Source organism: Ahaetulla prasina, chromosome 1 (genome assembly GCF_028640845.1).
Source record: "Ahaetulla prasina isolate Xishuangbanna chromosome 1, ASM2864084v1, whole genome shotgun sequence".
NCBI classification, from domain to species: Eukaryota; Metazoa; Chordata; class Lepidosauria; order Squamata; family Colubridae; genus Ahaetulla; species Ahaetulla prasina.
The window spans coordinates 59,316,568-59,332,323 of NC_080539.1; the positions used below are offsets into that span (position 1 = coordinate 59,316,568).

The 15,756-nt window shown below is 36.2% G+C and overlaps 1 long non-coding RNA gene across 1 annotated transcript in view; it reads left to right on the top strand.

The window, feature by feature from the left end:
- LOC131189305 (uncharacterized) overlaps window positions 1-14,559 on the top strand; it is a 35,240-nt gene extending 20,681 nt beyond the window's left edge. The window contains exons 2-3 of the long non-coding RNA XR_009152971.1: window positions 14,003-14,074; window positions 14,450-14,559. This is a non-coding gene — a long non-coding RNA (uncharacterized LOC131189305). The remainder of the gene's footprint in view (window positions 1-14,002; window positions 14,075-14,449) is intronic.
- Window positions 14,560-15,756: the final 1,197 nt, after the last annotated feature.

Sequence of the window (15,756 nt, forward strand, 5' to 3'; positions counted from 1 at the left end):
CTATTGTTCCCTTTCATTATATCAAATTAACATAGTTGTTGCATACTTTTGCTTATATATATGTTTTTTCTTTTATGATGTGTTGTTGTTTTATGTCGATGTTTATGTATACTGTTGTGACAAAATGAAATTTAAAAAAACAAACATTTCCACCCTCTTTTGGGGGAGAAAAACGTGCGTCTTATACTCCAAAAATATGGTATATACCAAATCTTAAAATATTACAAATCTTTTAGATTCTAATGTACTGTAGTACTTCTTTCTTACAGTATAGCTTAATTTAAAGATCATCCTAAGGTAAAACAACCACGTCACAAATGCAAAGGAGAACACAGCAGAACAAACTCAACAGAACTGGATTCACCAGTCTTACTACATCTGAAAGACAAAGGTCACCCTTTTGAAGACAGCAAGGTTCAAACTCTGGACAGGGAGGACCACTGGTTTGAAAGAGGAATCAAAGAGGCTCCTGTACCTATATTAAAACTGAACAGCTTTCCCTCAACATAGGGGGTAGGGGGGAATATGAGACCACCTATCTCCTGTTTGCAATACAGGTCTTTCAGCAGTTCCAAGAAGATTCCACATGCATTTGCACTCAGATTCAGGTGATTCTGAGGCCCCAAGTGGCCTTAAGGACTCTCAGAAGTACTAATGATTGGATGACTACAGAGAATCAGAATGCTAATGACTGGATGGCTGCAAAGAATATAAATCAGTTAGAACTGAAGAAGTTTCTTGGGTAAAAAGTGAAACATTTTCAAAAGAAAAAAAAACCCAAGAAAGTCCAGTTGTCTTTTGAAGAAAAAAAAGTACCTTTGGGATGACCAAACCTTAGGAACAAATGCATAGAAAGCCAGAATTAAAAAAACAACAGCCAGCAAATCTTGCCTCTGCAAAGAAGCTGAAGAAACAATGCACCCCCTAGTTAGTTGCTACAAGAAGATCACACAGAGTGACTACAAGCAACAACTTGACAAACTAGCAATAATGGTGCCTTGAAATATTATATGCTAGAAATACCACTTGCATGAAAGTAAGAACTAGCTGGAGTAAATAAAGACAAAGTAATAGAAAAGGAAGAAGCTAAATGCTCTGGGACTTTAAAATTCAAACGGACAAGCCACACAACAGCCAAACCAGTGGTGAAATGCTACCAATTCGCCCCAGTTCGGGCGAACCGGTAGTGATAAAAGGTACCAGTTCATGAAAACCGGTAGTAAAAAAAAGCTACCAGTTTGTCTGAACTGGTATTTTCGAAGATCAGCTGTGCATGATTTTATATTCGCTAGAAAGCAGGAAAATCCTTTCTAGCGAAGCTAAATCATGCAGCACAGCTGTTCCCCTTACCTAGTGAAGTCTTCTTTTCCGCATGAAGCACGCATTTGGCATGTGCTGTGCAGGCGTGCACATCTGGCACACACCGCGCATGTGCGGGCAGCGAACCGATGACAATCCTCAGAGGATTTCACCACTGAGCCAGGCTTAATCATTATGGACAATAAAGACAAAAAAGTCTGGATAGTAGTCATTGCAATACCTGGAGACAGCAGAATAAAGAGAAAGTACTGGAGAAAATTACAGAACATAAAGATTGTTCAATAGTAATGGAAGTACTTACATCCTTTGTTAAGACCTTTAATATTATTAAATAACAACTTCTCCTTATTCTTGGGAAAGACTTGATAGATGGTCAAAATACCAATCCAGTTTTAAGATCTGGTTGACAGGGTAATCAACCATTATATCAGCATCATATGTTTTTAGCTTTATCACAGAACCAAATATACATTTAAGATTAGACATTTATCTGCTGACTGTTGTAGTTTGGAGATTTATACAAGTTCAAATAGTAAATGAAATACAAACAAACATAGGAAAATCCTAATATTGTACTTATAACATTCCCCCCTCCCTTAGTTGTTCATAAATAGACTATTGACATTCACTGGGTTAAAGGACTCATGTAGTGATTAAGTTTGAAGGCATAATTGTTCTTGTCATGCAAACTCTGCTTGCAGTCAATATATTTTTATCATATACATTTTAATCACATATTAATAAACAAGAAAATGTGTTTTATTGATGGCTGGATTAGATTATTGACCAACTCAACAACTCTCTACACTGATTCAGAAAATATAAACAAGGTCAGCATGTAAAGATAGGGTAAAGTATATCAAAGATGTAATTTCACTTAGGCCTTTGTATGATTTATTCATTTTCTACGCAGTACTTCAATACAGTAAATAGTTTCAGGTATATGATACAATTCAATTCTCTATATACAGTATATTAGGTCATGGCAAAGAAAAACTAAAGGATGAACCCATACTAAACCTATACCTATAGAATAATTTAAAGTAAAACTACCATACAAAGAAGGTTACTATTTTCTATTAAAACTATTCCACAGTTTATTAGAAGAATTTTGTAGACAATACCTAATAATATCTAATAATAATTTATATTCTCTCCCTTTCAAATGTACCATATACATGCACATGTCAAAGGAAAAGTGTCTCTAGGTATCTGTCCCTATATATTTTACTACCTTTCTGGAATTAGAAAGAAAAATAAGATCTGAAATCCAAATCTCATCTAGCAAATCAATTTTTTAATAAATAATCCAGTGCCTTTTTCTTATCTTATTTAGGTTAACTCCTAAATATTAATTTAAATATGTAATAGAAGTGTTACTTGATTCTGTACAACAAAGGCATATGCCTTAATCTGTGAAAGACATACAAAGATTTTTCTTCACTTTCCTCCCCAAACTCTCAAAAGCAGCTTGAAGGCATAACAAACTTCTTCTAGTTTAGAAACACTGAGAACAAGAAATGAAAATCACTGTCTGATCCTGAAGTAACAAAACACTTCCATGCCCACTCCAAACTAAAGGGAAATAATTTAAATCATGTGGAGCACCTTATATACACCCTTAGTTTACACTGAGTACTTTTGTCTGGTGGCCTATCCAAAGCTCCCAGTAGTTCTGTTAGCGGGGAAACTGACAAAACAATGAAACAACCTTTCCGACTGAAAAAAATTGCTAGCACAATTGCAGCCTGGAATCACAGAAGTGTATCAAGACATGAGTCTCCAATAATGGTAGAACAAGTTGTCTACATGATTCAGCATAGAACAGGGGTCTCCAACCTTGGCAACTTTAAGACTTGTGGACTTCAACTCCCAGAATACTGGGAGTTGGAGTCCACAAGTCTTAAAGTTGCCAAGGTTGGAGACCCCTGGCATAGAAGAAGGAAAGGTCAGCTATGTTTGTTATCAAAGAGATCACTCTTGAAATTAAATCTAATCTGTTACTTGCTAGTTGGTTCCCCACCTCTCTGTCTCTTACAATCACTGCCACAGAGGCCAATTCATCTGACAGGCCTAGAACTTATTTTGAATGGATGGTAAGTCTTTGCGTGAAGATGTCCAAAGTGGTACTAGCTTATTGTCTGTTATAAATCAGGTCAGTAATGTAATTAAGTTTTTCTGAACGCTATAGATGGATGTGTATTTCTTAAAAAACAAAGTGTCTTATTTCCATTTCTGCTATATATGTAAAGGGCTATTAATTGCTACCTATATCAAGATTCTGTTAAAATGCTAAATAAACCTTTATGATAATTGTGATAGAATGATAGCCACTAACATTTTATTTTAAATAACATTTTGATGTAGCGATATTTGAGAAAAAGTAGTTCAACTTTCCCAGTTCTGTTTTTTTCCCCCTCAGGTGGCTCTTGCCAAGACATCCATTGTAACACTTAAAAAGATAGAGATTTTCTATATAATCTTGATGATACTGCTGTATAATGTGTGGGCCACTAGTCAAGGCGAACACTTAAGATCTTTATATACTAAAGTAAGAAAAGCCTTGGTGTAATGACAAAGAAAGAACTACCAGTGTAGAAAGTTATTAAACATTACCAGTAGCCCAAGGGCACTGTAGTCTTGAATGGAGATCTTTAAAAAGCTTTCACTACCAGCTCCCTTCCCAAACTCTGGTTTCTAGCCACAGTCATCCCTATCTTCAAAAATGGAGATCCCAGCCTAGTTGAAAATTACAGACCTATCTCTCTATGTTGTGTCTCATGCAAAGTAATGGAATCTATCATAAACCAATCCATTACACTCCACCTTGAAACAAACAACCTACTCTCTAATAAACAATTTGGTTTCAGAAAAAAATTATCATGTAACTTACAACTTCTCCACTGCAAAAACATATGGACTACTAACCTTGATCAAGGAAAAGCAATAGATGCAATCTACATAGACTTCTGCAAAGCTTTTGACTCAGTAGTACATGATAAACTTCTCCTAAAACTAAAATCCTATGGCATTTCAGGACCTCTTCACAATTGGATAAATGCCTTCCTGTCAAACAGACAACAAGTGGTCAAAATTGGCAACGCTCTATCAAATCCTGTTCCTGTCAAAAGTGGCGTTCCCCAAGGTAGTGTTCTTGGACCAACACTCTTCATACTATACATAAATGATCTCTGTGACCTTATCTCAAGTTATTGTGTTCTCTTTGCTGACGATGTCAAACTATTTAACACCACTAACAATACTTCTACCCTTCAAAAAGACCTTGACTTTGTATCCGATTGGTCTAAAACTTGGCAACTCCAAATCTCAACCAGCAAATGCTCAGTCTTACATATTGGAAAAAAGAATCCTAACAACAAGTACAAGCTTGATGGACATTACCTTACTGACGACCCCCATCTGTCAAAGACCTTGGAGTTTTCATATTAAATGACCTAAGTGCCAAAGCCCACTGCAACTACATAGCAAAAAAGGCTCTAAGAGTTGTAAACCTAATTTTACGCAGCTTCTTTTCCAAAAACTCTACATTACTAACCAGAGCATACAAAACATCTGCCAGACCTATTCTTGAATACAGCTCATCCGTCTGGAACCCATACCACATCTCTGACATTAATACAATCGAACGAGTCCAAAAATATTTTACAAGAAGAGTTCTTCACTCCTCTGAAAACAACAAAATACTTTATGCCACCAGACTTGAAATCCTGGAATTAGAAAACTTAGAACTCCGCCGACTCTGACATGACCTGTGTTTAACACACAGAATCATCTATTACAATATCCTTCCTTAAAAGACTACTTCAGCTTCAATCGCAATAATACAAAAGCACACAATAGATTCAAACTTAATGTCAACCACTTCAAACTTGATTGCAGAAAATATGATTTCTGGAACAGAGTTGTTAACGCTTGGAACTCACTACCTGACTCTATAGTCTCTACTCAAAACCCCAAAAACTTCAACCCAAAACTGTCTACTATTGGCCTCACCCCATTCCTAAGAGGACTATAAGGGGCGTGCATAAGAGCATAAAAGTGCCTATCGTTCCTGTCCTATTGTTCCCTTTCATTATATCAAATTAACATAGTTGTTGCATACTTTTGCTTATATATATGTTTTTTCTTTTATGATGTGTTGTTGTTTTATGTCGATGTTTATGTATACTGTTGTGACAAAATGAAATTTAAAAAAAAAAAACATTTCCACCCTCTTTTGGGGGAGAAAAACGTGCGTCTTATACTCCAAAAATATGGTATATACCAAATCTTAAAATATTACAAATCTTTTAGATTCTAATGTACTGTAGTACTTCTTTCTTACAGTATAGCTTAATTTAAAGATCATCCTAAGGTAAAACAACCACGTCACAAATGCAAAGGAGAACACAGCAGAACAAACTCAACAGAACTGGATTCACCAGTCTTACTACATCTGAAAGACAAAGGTCACCCTTTTGAAGACAGCAAGGTTCAAACTCTGGACAGGGAGGACCACTGGTTTGAAAGAGGAATCAAAGAGGCTCCTGTACCTATATTAAAACTGAACAGCTTTCCCTCAACATAGGGGGTAGGGGGGAATATGAGACCACCTATCTCCTATTTGCAATACAGGTCTTTCAGCAGTTCCAAGAAGATTCCACATGCATTTGCACTCAGATTCAGGTGATTCTGAGGCCCCAAGTGGCCTTAAGGACTCTCAGAAGTACTAATGATTGGATGACTACAGAGAATCAGAATGCTAATGACTGGATGGCTGCAAAGAATATAAATCAGTTAGAACTGAAGAAGTTTCTTGGGTAAAAAGTGAAACATTTTCAAAAGAAAAAAAAAACCAAGAAAGTCCAGTTGTCTTTTGAAGAAAAAAAAGTACCTTTGGGATGACCAAACCTTAGGAACAAATGCATAGAAAGCCAGAATTAAAAAAACAACAGCCAGCAAATCTTGCCTCTGCAAAGAAGCTGAAGAAACAATGCACCCCCTAGTTAGTTGCTACAAGAAGATCACACAGAGTGACTACAAGCAACAACTTGACAAACTAGCAATAATGGTGCCTTGAAATATTATATGCTAGAAATACCACTTGCATGAAAGTAAGAACTAGCTGGAGTAAATAAAGACAAAGTAATAGAAAAGGAAGAAGCTAAATGCTCTGGGACTTTAAAATTCAAACGGACAAGCCACACAACAGCCAAACCAGTGGTGAAATGCTACCAATTCGCCCCAGTTCGGGCGAACCAGTAGTGATAAAAGGTACCAGTTCATGAAAACCGGTAGTAAAAAAAAGCTACCAGTTTGTCTGAACTGGTATTTTCGAAGATCAGCTGTGCCGCGCGATTTATATTCGCTAGAAAGCAGGAAATCCTTTCTAGCGAAGCTAAATCATGCAGCACAGCTGTTCCCCCCCCCTTACCTAGTGAAGTCTTCTTTTCCGCATGAAGCACGCATTTGGCATGTGCTGTGCAGGCGTGCACATCTGGCACACACCGCGCATGTGCGGGCAGCGAACTGATGACAATCCTCAGAGGATTTCACCACTGAGCCAGGCTTAATCATTATGGACAATAAAGACAAAAAAGTCTGGATAGTGGTCATTGCAATACCTGGAGACAGCAGAATAAAGAGAAAGTACTGGAGAAAATTACAGAACATAAAGATTGTTCAATAGTAATGGAAGTACTTACATCCTTTGTTAAGACCTTTAATATTATTAAATAACAACTTCTCCTTATTCTTGGGAAAGACTTGATAGATGGTCAAAATACCAATCCAGTTTTAAGATCTGGTTGACAGGGTAATCAACCATTATATCAGCATCATATGTTTTTAACTTTATCACAGAACCAAATATACATTTAAGATTAGACATTTATCTGCTGACTGTTGTAGTTTGGAGATTTATACAAGTTCAAATAGTAAATGAAATACAAACAAACATAGGAAAATCCTAATATTGTACTTATAACATTCCCCCCTCCCTTAGTTGTTCATAAATAGACTATTGACATTCACTGGGTTAAAGGACTCATGTAGTGATTAAGTTTGGAAGGCATAATTGTTCTTGTCATGCAAACTCTGCTTGCAGTCAATATATTTTTATCATATACATTTTAATCACATATTAATAAACAAGAAAATGTGTTTTATTGATGGCTGGATTAGATTATTGACCAACTCAACAACTCTCTACACTGATTCAGAAAATATAAACAAGGTCAGCATGTAAAGATAGGGTAAAGTATATCAAAGATGTAATTTCACTTAGGCCTTTGTATGATTTATTCATTTTCTACGCAGTACTTCAATACAGTAAATAGTTTCAGGTATATGATACAATTCAATTCTCTATATACAGTATATTAGGTCATGGCAAAGAAAAACTAAAGGATGAACCCATACTAAACCTATACCTATAGAATAATTTAAAGTAAAACTACCATACAAAGAAGGTTACTATTTTCTATTAAAACTATTCCACAGTTTATTAGAAGAATTTTGTAGACAATACCTAATAATATCTAATAATAATTTATATTCTCTCCCTTTCAAATGTACCATATACATGTACATGTCAAAGGAAAAGTGTCTCTAGGTATCTGTCCCTATATATTTTACTACCTTTCTGGAATTAGAAAGAAAAATAAGATCTGAAATCCAAATCTCATCTAGCAAATCAATTTTTTAATAAATAATCCAGTGCCTTTTTCTTATCTTATTTAGGTTAACTCCTAAATATTAATTTAAATATGTAATAGAAGTGTTACTTGATTCTGTACAACAAAGGCATATGCCTTAATCTGTGAAAGACATACAAAGATTTTTCTTCACTTTCCTCCCCAAACTCTCAAAAGCAGCTTGAAGGCATAACAAACTTCTTCTAGTTTAGAAACACTGAGAACAAGAAATGAAAATCACTGTCTGATCCTGAAGTAACAAAACACTTCCATGCCCACTCCAAACTAAAGGGAAATAATTTAAATCATGTGGAGCACCTTATATACACCCTTAGTTTACACTGAGTACTTTTGTCTGGTGGCCTATCCAAAGCTCCCAGTAGTTCTGTTAGCGGGGAAACTGACAAAACAATGAAACAACCTTTCCGACTGAAAAAAATTGCTAGCACAATTGCAGCCTGGAATCACAGAAGTGTATCAAGACATGAGTCTCCAATAATGGTAGAACAAGTTGTCTACATGATTCAGCATAGAACAGGGGTCTCCAACCTTGGCAACTTTAAGACTTAGGACTTCAACTCCCAGAATACTGGGAGTTGGAGTCCACAAGTCTTAAAGTTGCCAAGGTTGGAGACCCCTGGCATAGAAGAAGGAAAGGTCAGCTATGTTTGTTATCAAAGAGATCACTCTTGAAATTAAATCTAATCTGTTACTTGCTAGTTGGTTCCCCACCTCTCTGTCTCTTACAATCACTGCCACAGAGGCCAATTCATCTGACAGGCCTAGAACTTATTTTGAATGGATGGTAAGTCTTTGCGTGAAGATGTCCAAAGTGGTACTAGCTTATTGTCTGTTATAAATCAGGTCAGTAATGTAATTAAGTTTTTCTGAACGCTATAGATGGATGTGTATTTCTTAAAAAACAAAGTGTCTTATTTCCATTTCTGCTATATATGTAAAGGGCTATTAATTGCTACCTATATCAAGATTCTGTTAAAATGCTAAATAAACCTTTATGATAATTGTGATAGAATGATAGCCACTAACATTTTATTTTAAATAACATTTTGATGTAGCGATATTTGAGAAAAAGTAGTTCAACTTTCCCAGTTCTGTTTTTTCCCCCCTCAGGTGGCTCTTGCCAAGACATCCATTGTAACACTTAAAAAGATAGAGATTTTCTATATAATCTTGATGATACTGCTGTATAATGTGTGGGCCACTAGTCAAGGCGAACACTTAAGATCTTTATATACTAAAGTAAGAAAAGCCTTGGTGTAATGACAAAGAAAGAACTACCAGTGTAGAAAGTTATTAAACATTACCAGTAGCCCAAGGGCACTGTAGTCTTGAATGGAGATCTTTAAAAAGGCAGAGGTGCAGAGAGAAATGTGTACTCCATTAATACCATGAAATACAATAAGAAGGGAACTCAAACATAAATGAAGAGCTGGATTGCACTGCACATTGCAACAATAAATATTCTTCTGACAGAAAACAAAAGGTGAAGCAGAAAGATATCTATGCCAAATGTAAAAGAGAAATCCACACATTGGCTAAACTGTTCATCCTTGCTAGACTGTGATCCTTATAATGCTGCCAAGTGCACTGAGAGATACTGTGTTACAATTGCCAGTCATATATGCTAAAGCTACCTGGAGGCACCATTAACTGGCACATTTCTCCTTGCCAGAAGTTGTCAAAGTTTTTATTTGTTCTGGCCAAGGTATGTCATTTTATGGCTGTTATCATGTTCATCTGCTACCCCAATAGGCAGGTTTGCACATATTCCTTATGCTATCATTAAAATCTAATGAATAAATAAAAAGAAAGATAAGAGGCAAGTTTGGAGAAAGAAATATATAGTGAAATCGTCATTTATGGGGAAAAAAAACTGCACTGATTTATCCACTCCAACTTCTGGAAGTAATATTGAAAGCACCGCTATAACTTTACCCATGGCAAGGAAGAAGGGGCATATCTCAGAAAATGGATATGATGACATACAAATATTTTAATAATCTTGGGGAAAAAACCCAAAATAAGTTGAAATATGTTGAGAATTCAATCCTAAATAGTGGTAAATGGTTCTCTCTGAGGATGCAAAGAAAAAATAACTTCTGTGAACTTTGTGAGGCATCAGCAAAGACATCCGCCAGTAAGCACTCAGCTCCATCCAGTCACCCCAACTGTACCCCAAATTAAGGAATTACAGAGTCATAAAAAAGGGAGGGGTTTTTTAATGCTATAATCTCTCGAGGGTTAATGTTGGGATTTATGCTTTATGTTGGCCACATTTGCAAATGATGTTATATATTCTGGCTGCCAAACTGCAAATGTAAATATAAAGAACTTCAGAAGGATCTCTTCAAAATAGATGAACGTTCAATGAAATGCCAAATGGGATTCAGTTTCAGTTAGTGTAAAGTGATGTACATTGGGATAGAAAATACTAACTTCACCTATACAGTGATGGAATTGAGTATCACTAACCAAGAAAAAAGTTGAAGGATCATTTTGGGTATCTCAGTGAAGATACCTATTCAACATTAATTTGTGTTACATTTACACCTGGAAGAGTTTGCATAATTTTGATGGTCAAATTTGTGTGTTTCTGTATTGTATGCCCATAAGCAATGGTTTGAACATTTGGGATTCTTTAGCTTAGAAAGAGCACCAGGGCCAATAGTTATCCAGTGAAGTTTATTAGAAGAAATTTTGGGACAGATAAAAAAATTGTAATGTATTATTATAACATAAACATCTAATTAACCTATGGAGTTCACAAAAATGGATGACCACGTGGATAGATTTAAATGGCAATTGGATAAATTAATGGCAGATGTGTTTATTGTGAGCTATTAATTTTTCAATAGATTTTCTTTGAACACAGGAAAATGTGCAAGACAAAATGATAGAATATTTGAATACTTTAGATGAGAAGCTCATGATACTCCAAGATCTGACATGATCATTTTTATTTCAGCATGCATAAGATTCTCCAAAATTATCTAAATTTTGCTTATATTTACAAATAATGGAACAATTTCTTCCCTATATGCATATAAAAAACTCAAACAAACTGCTAGTGTCATAACAAATATGTTATTCACACCTGTTATAAGCCTGATCTAAAAATCTTCAGACCATTCATAGAAAAATATTATAAAGCAATTCTTATAAATTAAACAAATGAATTTACACTAAATTGTAAGCATTTTTAACTTTGTATTTTTACTTATTCAAATTGGATAATCAAATCAGGTCAATATGATTCAATATAAAAGCTCAGTGGCTAAGACGTTGAGCTTGTCGATTGAAAAGTTGGCAGATCAGCGGTTCGAATCCCTAGTGCCACATAATGGGGTGAGCTCCCATTAGTTGTTCCAGTTTTGCCAATCTAGCAGTTGGAAAGCATGTAAAAAAAAAGCAAGTAGAAAAATAGGGACCACTTTTGATGGGAAGGTAACAGTGTTCCGTGCACCATTGGCATTTAGTCATGCCGGCCAGATGACCATGGAGACGTCTTCAGACACCATTGGCTCTTCAGCTTTGAAAAGGAGATCAGCACCACCCCCTAGAGTCAGGAACAACTAGCACATATGTGCAAGGGGAACATTTACCTTTATGATTCAATAAGCCCTCAGTTTAATCAATTAATGAGAAGAAAGCATGTCTATTAGAAACAAATATCCATTAAATGCACTGATGTTTGCTAAGTTGAAGTTTTGTAAATCAAGACTTTACAATTGTTAACTGATAGAGCAAAAACAACATTAGTTCATGCATGGAAATGTCCAAAATTGTCTGAATTTGTTTAGAGGCTTCCATTTAACAGTCTGAATTGATTTTCTGATTCCATTCAAAGAATTGGTTCACTTTGGAAACACAAACTGCTTTTGAAGAGAATCTGCAAACTGAATATTCACACAGAGCTGGGGACTGGATGGAATTTCAGTCATCTATGGGAACTACTCGAGTTTTTGAGCTGTGATAACATACCTGGCCACCGATTTAGAAAAAAAACCTTTGTATTTTATTATGTGAAAAATGACTGATATACATTATTCCCCATCCTAAAGATTTATAGCTTGTTTTACCAATGCCTCTCTCGAAGACAGATTATAGCCGTGATGTCATTTCAACCAGCCAATCAGATTAGATTTCTGTCATTTCCATTCAGCTTCAGGAATCCAAGAATACTGAAGAAAACTATCAATTGTTACATTCCATGTTTTTTAAAGCAGTGTTAACAGCTAACACATATGATGATTTATAAATGTGATGATTTATATCAGGGGTGGGGAACCACGGTCCTTTTAGGATTCGTGGACTGGCTCAGGAATTCTGGGAGTTAAAGTCCACAAGTCATAAAAGGTCCATAGTTTCCCACCCCTGATTTATATGAAATTATTTTCAGAAACTAAAATGATTGCTTCTGATTTCTTTGAAAGTTAATCAGCCGCAATGACCCAATTTAAGAAGCACCATTTGTAGTATATGTATTGGCATCTCTTTCTTCTGGATCAGGAGTGAAATGCTCCCGGTTTGGACCAGATCACCTGATCTGGTAGTGATGGCGGCGGGTGATTCGGAGAACCGGTAGCAAAAATCCCTGCCCCCATCCATGCCCAGCTGAGTTGCACGATCATCAGAGGTGTTCTTTTACTTTTAAAAGCATTTTTTCGGCCGAAGAAAAAATGCTTTTAAAAGTTAAAAAAAGCCTATGATGATCGCACAGCTCAGCTGGGTGCTAGCCAAAAAATGGGGGGGAGAGTCCGTTTTTCCTCCAAGCAGGCTCTGCTAGCCAAACCAAAAAATGGGAGGGGGGGAGTCCGTTTTTCCTCCCAGCAAGCTTCCCTGAAGTTTCCCTGAAACCTGCTGGGAGGAAAAATGGACACACCCCCCATTTTTTGGTTTGCCTAGCAGAGCCTGCTGGGAGGAAAAATGGGGTATGTGTGTGGGGGGTTCGTTTTTGAGAGAGAGAGAGAGAGAAAGGAGGCAGGGAAGGAAGGAAGGAAGGAAGGAAGGAAGGAAGGAAGGAAGGAAGGAAGGAAGGAAGGAAGGAAGGAAGGAAGGAAGGAAGGAATACAAACCTGGCACTAGATGCAGCTTCAGAGGATAATCCAGGGCTGGAAGGGACCTGGAGGTCATCTAGCCCAACCCTGCTCCAGCAAGACATTGCTAGTGAGTTTCTGTCTTTTGATCCCCCAGTCACATAGCCACGCCCAAGCCACACCCACAGAACTGATAGCAAAAAAAAAATAGATTTCACCCCTGATCCAGATCCAACTGGTTTATTGTGGTTTGAATTTCTGATTTGTGACAAAAAATCATCCTACTAACTTTTGTACAAGAAAATAGGCCTGATCGTAGTATAATTACTGAATTATTTATAGTCTTAAAATATCAATTAATGTTCAACAACTGAGAAATAGAAACTTTGAAGATCCTAGAACATTTTGGTTTTATGAAAAATTGAATATATAGAAAAGACCCGGCAAAAGCCTAATATGAAAGAAATATGTTTCATTCTTACATCCCAAAAAACTTCCTTAACACGTTAACTGTCCCTGTTCTGTCACCTGTTTTAAAGTTAACAAATGCATGACATATAATAGAAGATTTATAAATTTTAAAAAACACCCCTTTTAAGTAATATTCTTTAAATCTTACTTTTTTGACAGTCATACTATTTGCTCAGTAACTGTATGAGGCGTATTTTTAAAGAAAATTGTGAATAAAAACTGACAAGCTATCAGGGGAATCTGAATGCATAATTGATAGGGGCATAAATTAATATGATTAGGCCTTTATTGGGCACTGTTACTGCCAGACCTACAAAAGGGGCACAGAATAAAACATGGCTATGTTCTCTGTGCTGATAGGCATCAATATGTAATGCATATTATCTCCAGCCTTCTCATGAAGCTTGCTTATGACAGCACTCACCCTAATTGAAATTTTTATCTTTCTCCTGCATACAGACAGTTCTGACTAGCAGCTTGCATGGATACAGAAAGAAAATCTAAATGACCCCAATGAAGGTTTCTTTAGAGGTATGGATTTAAAAAATGGAATCCACACAAGTACCTTTAACATTTACGGTTTACCTTATCCTGTTAAAGATGATCCTAGTTATGTTTTCTATATTGGGAAAAAAATACTCAAGGATGTTATAGATTTCTGCATAAAATGTATATTCTGCATTCATAATTTTGATTAAAATTATAATTGCATTTGCATTATATTAATTTTGAAGGGTTGCTGTGAAAACAGAGACTGCCATAATGAAAGCAACCAAGCTGAAAGTTAATGCAGACAAGATCGAAATAGTTTTCATTTAGTAACAATAGTTGGGACCAGTGAAGTAGTCACTAAGTGAAACTGCAACTGTACTTATGATCTTACTTCAGTTTTCTTTTGCTTCACAGACCTTCAAAGATCAAGCTGTTATATTTAAAGCCTTTCATGAACATAGGTATCTTCAGAACATTTTCATTCAATTGTCTCTATTTATCTACCTGATATGATCACATAGAAGAGGCTTCCTTTAGAAGACCTTTGGGGTAAGCCTTTTTTCAGTTGCTGCTCTTTCTTTTTAATAGTATTCCTCTGTAGTGGAATATGGCTTTAGGAAATCTATTAAATTCTGACTTTTCCAGCAGGCCTTGGGGATGTACATGGCATGAAGTACACCATGTTTCAGTATATTTCAAATCAAGTATGACCCACTGGAGTCAAATGACAATTCACTTCAGTATTTTACCCAGAAACACTGGAAGCTGACCCTCACAACCCATCTGTCCCGCCAGAAGATATCCAACAAGCTACCGAGGAAAAGCAGAGGGCAATCACAACTAATACTTCTGTGTATGATGTAGCTGCACTGAAGACATCCAGCTATTGTTGTGGCCAAAGGCAAAGAGAAGTCCGATGCTGCACGGACATCTGTGGAATGTCAAAACTGAAAACCAAAACAAGCCTGATGTTGTACCTGGAGAAGAAGTATCAAGACTGATTGTGGACATTCATTATTGAACTGGACTGCACTGGATCATTTAATGTAAGGAAAGTAGAAATATAGATAAAATAGAATGGCCATCATTATTAATAAAGGAGTGTCAAAGTCAGAGCTCAGATACAAACCCCAAAATGATTGAATGATCTCAGAGTTCAGTGCAAGCTGGACCCATAAACAAATGAGATGCTGGGTCCTTAAAAATGACTCTGGAATTGGTCTGAATATAGGCATTTTGGAGACTTATACAGTGGTGGGATTCCAGTAATTTAACAACCGGTTCTCTGCCCTAATGATTTCTCCCAACAACCAGTTTGCCAAACTGCTCAGAAAGTTAACAACCAGTTCTCCCGAAGTGGTGTGAACTGATATATATATATATATATTATATATATATAATTTCAATTCAATTCATATATATATGATATATGATATATATATGAATTTCAATTCATATATATATGATATATATATATAATTCTCCAAAATGCCTATATTCAGACCAACTCCAGAGTCATCTTTAAGGACCCAGCATCTCATTTGTTTATATATATAGCTAGGTGTTGGCACTCTGAAGGATTGAAAGATGAAGACTCTGGCAGAAGGAAAATCTAGGATGGCACCTAGCTAGTTTGTAGTCTTCCAGATCACATTATGATACTAACAAGTGAAACAGTTTCTAACTATTGCCAAGATGTATAGGGACGCTTGTCAATCCAA